The sequence below is a fragment of the Capra hircus genome, chromosome 10, assembly GCF_001704415.2.
Source record: "Capra hircus breed San Clemente chromosome 10, ASM170441v1, whole genome shotgun sequence".
NCBI classification, from domain to species: domain Eukaryota; kingdom Metazoa; phylum Chordata; class Mammalia; order Artiodactyla; family Bovidae; genus Capra; species Capra hircus.
Window position 1 is genome coordinate 57736084 of NC_030817.1, and position 6211 is coordinate 57742294.

Sequence of the window (6211 nt, forward strand, 5' to 3'; positions counted from 1 at the left end):
CTCACCCAGAGAACTTTCTTAAAGGGACCGCGCGCACCGCGCCGTCCCAGCCCGCCGGAGGTGGGACTGGGTGCCAAGCGCCCCACGCTCCCTCGCCCCCTCGTCGTCTTCACCCCAGCGGCCCCACGCGAGGGGGCGCCCGAGGCGGGACTCCAGGGCCGTCCGCTTCAGGAAGGAGTCTCCGCTTTGAACTCTGACCTGGGGTTATGGGTGTCCGGCGCGCTCTCACCTCCCCCCAGCTCCCCCATCCAGCCAGCCAGCCCCCGTCCGCCCTCTCCTTCCTCCCTCCCAGCGTCGGACTTGTGGAGGGCCAGGTTCTGGGGCTCACGGCCAAGGCGGGGCTGATACCTGGGCTTCGGCCCGGGCTAGGCGCAGTCTGCTGCGTGACCTTGAGGAAATCACTTCCCCTCTCTGGCCTCAGGCTTCCAGCCCAGAGGGTGGGACTTAGATCTCAAACTCCCCTCCCGCCGGCAGTCACAGACTAGGACTCTGGGCTGGGAGAGGAGTCTCGGGGATCCAGTTATTAGCCGCTGGAGGCGGCGGGGTGGGTCCGTACCTCGAAGGACCGAAAAGGTTTCATTCGTGCGCCCCACTCCCAGCTTTAGGGTCCTCGCCTCCCTCGGCTTAAATACCCCCCAACACACACACACACCCGTCACACACAAACCCACGCTTGCACATCTTTTCCCCTCCTCTTCAGAGCCCGAGGCTTGGGCACGGGTGCGGTGACTTCCCCCTCCGCGGGTATCAAGGGCGCGGCCCCCGGTTGGGTTTTCCTTCAGACTTTTGGAAACCCGCGCCGACCGCGGCCGGCCCCTGACGCCACCTTGTGAAAACCCGAGCCCACGCCGGGTCGCGCTTGAAGCGCAGCAACCTGGAGCCCCTCGGAGCTGCTCCAGGATTGGAGCAGCAACTCCTCCCCAGCGCCCCTGTCCCCACCTCGAGCTCCGGGGCGTCCCGGCCAGAGGCTCGGTCGAGACTGGAAAAGGCTCTGCCAGGAGAGGAGGGAAGTCCTGCGGGACCCCGCCCAGAATCAGGCGTCTCCGGGAGTGATCTATCACTTTGCGCCTGGTGCCTGTTCAGACTTTCCCTGCCAAACCTCGTAGTGGCACCTGTATTTTAAGGCTGGAAGCGACACACCGCGTCGGTGGAGTGGGAAAAGCTACTTTTGCAGTCATGAACCAGTTAGGATCCCAGACCTGGGACAAGTGACTCAGCTCTTCAGAGCTTCAATGTGCCTACTTCTAAATAGAGACGGCAGTATCCTATGGGAGGATGGAGTATGGAAGAATGCAGTGTTTAATCTCCCCAACAAATTATAATCTTTCCTAACCTGCCATTTCACAGATGAGTACTATAAATTGAGGTCTATAGATACGCAATATCTTTCCCAATGATATTCATTTAGTAGGTGATTGTTGAGCAATCACTGCCTGCTGTGGCAAGGTCAGGAGTACCCACCCTGGTTTCCCACCACCTCCACTGCCAACACATTGTTTAGGTCCTACTATGAGCAAAACTGGGGCTTCCCAGGTGATGCTAGTGTCAAAGAATCCACCCGCCAATGCAGACTTTCTTCGATCCCTGGGCTGGAAAGATCCCCTGGAGGAGAAAGATTTCATGGGCAGAGGAGTCTGGCTGGCTACATGGGGCTGCAAAGAGTTGGACACAACCAAAGGGACTTAGCACGTAGGCATGAGGGAAACTGCTTCCTGTAGGAATCGGGCATTGCCAAGAGTGATGGAGCTTCACTTTACCCAGAGTTTTCTAGGTACATCCAGCCTCTGGCACCTCCAGACAGAACCAACCCATGAACCCCCAGGTATTCTGACCATCCTTCATAGGCTTGTCTGCAGTTTGGCCCTTTCCCCCAGCCTCTGCTCCTTTCCCTAGTGTAGATCTTCCCAGTAGGTATCTCTCCAATTTTGGCCCAGCAGTGTTCTTCCTCCTTTACCATCCATCCCCTCCCGGCCCTCTCTCCATGTCAATCCAAGTCCTCCCTCCCCTTAAGATGTGAGGTCAGCCCTCCTTGTTCCAAGAGAGGGAGGCTGGCCCATTTTCAAAACTCTGGCATCCTCTAGAAGTTAGTTTGAATTTTTCAAAGAGGAAAGATTTCTCAACTTGTCCTTCAGGTCTACCTTTTATAGACAAGGAAGCTGAAATCCAAAGAGATGACAAATAATGCAGGATCCACAGTTGACCCCCATCACCATATTTTTCCTAACATGAAGCTGATATTTATTGCTATTCTGATGATATAGCAATCCATGCTTATTGTTGAATAGCTGGAAGATTATAAAATAGTTCAGAGAATAATCTACCATGTAGAGAGCAAGATTATTAATATTTCCTCCTAGTCTTTTTGTCTGTGCATATTTTAAAAAACAAAATTGCCAAACAATTTAAATACTCCTTTTTTTTTCTTAAATCTATCATGAACATTTCTTTTTAAGTTCTTGAGTCATAAATTTTAATGATTGCTTAACCCCCATTAGATGTGCTGTAATTCAACTTATCTCTTGTTAGGCATTTGCATTATTTTTTCTTTTTTGCCTTCATAAGAAACATCTTATGTAAGGATGCTTAATGCCTCAGAAAACTTCCTATATGTGACCAGCCCTAAGCACTTTGAAGGCATCCATTGTCTTTGTCCTCCCTGGCCCTCCCACCACGCCACCCCCCACCCCCACCCCACTGCCACGCTGCACCACGGCTGCTTGTGGAATCTTAGTTCCTTAAACAGGGATGAAACCCACACCCTCAGCAGGGAAAGTGCAGAGTCCTAACCACTGAACTGCCAAGGAATGCCCCTCTATCTACCCTTCACTACCCCAGGAATGGGAGAATATCTGACCCCAAAGGGAACTGGATATCATATAAATGCAAAGGTCCCACCCAGGACGGCACGACTATCCATCCATGCTGACCTGGGGTTGATACAAGTAGGGCTGGAGAGAGAAGAGTTAAGGGTGTAGAAATGGCAGATCACTTGGCAGGTAGAAACTTTCATCTGTCTCCCCCAACTGTAACCTAGTAACCCAACCTCTAGCTGCCTCTACAGGTTCTTCTGCCACCACCCCCAGTGCCAGGCTCCATGTCACCTCTGAGCTTCACATTTCTATTCCTTTTGCCTGGACCTCCTTCCCTGACACCTACTCCCCTTCTAGAATGCTCTCAGAGTGCCTTCTCTATGTTCTCTTGAGCTGGGGAATGCCTTGTCTTGCAGTTCACCTACCAGATGGGAAAATCTGACTCTGAACTGTGTCCACAAACCCTGCTGGTGAATACAGCCTTAGCACTCTACCTCTGCAGACTCCTAGCCTCCAGTAAAGAGCTTGGTGAGTGGTGGGCATTTGCAGGTGTTCAGTGAGTCATTCCTGGGGCTTCTGGGTTATCTGGTGCCTGTGGTCCTTTCTCTTTGATTTCCTGTACATACATTATCCTTTGATGTTTGTTCTTAGGGTAAGGGAAAGAGTCAAATGGTTTCACTCCTAAGAAATGCTGCCCTGGGACCCAGCATCCTAAGGGTGTGCCTGACTACCTCAGGGCAGGTCTGCTTTCTAACCCCAGTTCCCCCACTGTCAAGAAAGTCTGAGCAACAAGAAGGCAGGTAGAGAGAGTGACATTGAGGCCCAAAGGCTGGTGTATATTTGAGGTGTATTTTCTTGGCACAGGAGAGTTAAGCTGCACTTAAGCGCAAGAGGTTTCAGGCTGCTGGCATTTATAAAGTACCTACTCCTTCCTGCCCCAAGCAGGTAAATGCCTTCTCCTGAATAATTCTTGCTATCCTGGTAATAAATTAGAAAACAGGCTCAGGAGAACTAGGGGAACTTGCCTAGCTACTGCTAGATGGCATGGATGGTGGGGAAAGCATGAAACAGCCCTGTTGTGAGCTTATCTGCTGCTGCGACCCCATAGACAGCAGCCCACCAGGCTCCTCCGCCCATGGGATTTTCCAGGCAAGAGTATTGGAGTGAGGTGCCATTGCCTCCTCTGTTGTGAGCTTCTCAGTTCATCTCTAAAATGGGGATACTAGTGCACAACTCCAGAGGTGTGTTATATGAGAATTCATAGTAAGCTCTTGGAGATTGTAATTATTGCCTGTGGCCCTACTTCTAGTTCGAAGGTCAAGGTCAGAGTGGTAACAGGTCAAGATTAGAGATTGGGTCATTTTAGCCCAAAGTTCCTGAGCTGTCTCCTCTCCTCTTGCCCTCCTTACTCCAGGCCACATAATTACAAAATTCCCAGGTTCAAATCCAAAGCAAACAGTATTTCCAAAACAGCTGTGCCAGACTTAAATCTGGGTTTGAGTCCAGGTGACTATGGCAACCTGTGTGACCATGGGCAGGTAGTTTAATCTTTCTCAGGGTTTGTTTTTTCATAAAACTAGAGATGCCTTTCAGGTTCTTATAAGTTACCCAGGTTTTTGTATGTATTTACTGAGATCCTGGCTCTCAGAATTCTTAGATGTCCTCAAAGCTCTAGGGCAGTGACTTTCCTGGTGGTCCAGTGGCTAAGACTCCGTGCTCCCAAAGCAGGGGGCTTGGGTTCAATGCCTGCCCAGAGAACTAGATCCCATATGTGGCAACCAAGAGTTTGCATGCCACAACTAAAGATCCTGCATGCCACAAATAAGACCTGGCACAGCCAAATAAAGATAAATACATAAATATTTTTAAAAAGAAGACTAGGGCCACAGGAGGGTTGATTGTAAAATCAGCAAAGGAATAGAACCATGAACTTCACTTCAGTCTTCCCAAAAGGCAGTGTCTCCCCGTCAATGCCCCTTCCCCAAAGATATTATTTCCTCTGTCTCCACATGGCTGAAAATTAGGGGAAGACCCTCGGGTCAGAGATGGTGTCTTTTTGCATTTTTGAATCCTCTGTGCCTGGCTCAAGTTCAGTAAATAATATTGAATGAATGAAAGGCTTGGGTTTCCATGGGAAGAGCTCTGAGAGAAGTATTTTTATACTCACATGTCAATGACTGCATTTCCCCTCTCCCAATGTGGGAGAAAGAATGGGATACCAGAAACCTGAAATGGAAGCAGAAGATTTAAAACCAATGATCAGAAACCCAAAAAAGGGTGTCTGGCAGGCCAGAGGTTTCTGGCCTGGACTCTGGGGGCTCCCAACTTATACCTCCCTCTCAGCATTCAAAACACCTGCCCCACTGCCACTTCCTACCCCACCACTGGGCCAGTGGCCTTTGCAGATGGGGAAATTGAAGTTCAGCACCTGAAATCAACTCACTTGACGTCACAGACCAAGTCCTGAGTTCATTTCACATGTTTTATTGAATTTTACAAACAGGTGGCTTGAAAATTTTCTAAGAAAAAATAAAACTAATCAAAGATCTTTTTGAACTGAGTCCTCAAATGATCTTTTATTCCCCAGAAGGTCTATGTGGTTTTTTTTTTTTTTTTTAATGAATTTTAAGTTCTGGCAACGATTAAATGGCACTTGCTAAACTTTTACTGGTTTTGAGTCCTTCCCAGGGAGCCAAAGGTCATCGAGAATGGCTCTCTGGTCTGTTTCCCTGCTTGAGATGTTGGCCTCCCAGAGCCTGGGAGAGGAGACAGCCCCTCAGACCAGAGATACTGCACAATTGCCAGGCATGCATGGTAAGCTGGCCCCACTGGGCAGAGTTTCCAAGAAAGACCCAGGGGCTGAAAGTAGGAATGGTTGCACTTAACCAGGGTCCAGTGGGGCAAACGGCAATGTTTTGGTGATCAGGGCTCTGTATGGAGTGAGGTAGAGCAGGACAACGAGAGAAGATGGACTGGTTGTACCCTCACCACTGAAGGTGGCAGCCAGGCTCCTGTGGTCTCCATCTTGGCAGACTCCTTTACCTTCCAAAAAGCTTATTGCTCTGAAGGCATGGTGCAGGTGTGGTCACTCTGTTTAAGGCCTTAGGGTCTTAAGAAGGCAGCTTGGGGTGAGGGCAAGGTCTAACCCACAAGAGTGCTTCCTCCGAGGTGGGCATTAGGGCACGTAGATCACAGACTCGGTGTTAGAAGGGGCCCTAGAGGTCAATCCAAGCCAGTGGACCTCACACTTGGCTGCAGACCAGAATCACCTTTTGAAAAAGACAGATTCCTAGGGCCCATCTGAAAACAACTACATCAACATCTCTGGAGGCATACCTTGGGAATCTCCTTGGACCCCAACAGCTAGAACCCCAGTACCAGAATCCAACCCCCTGCATCAG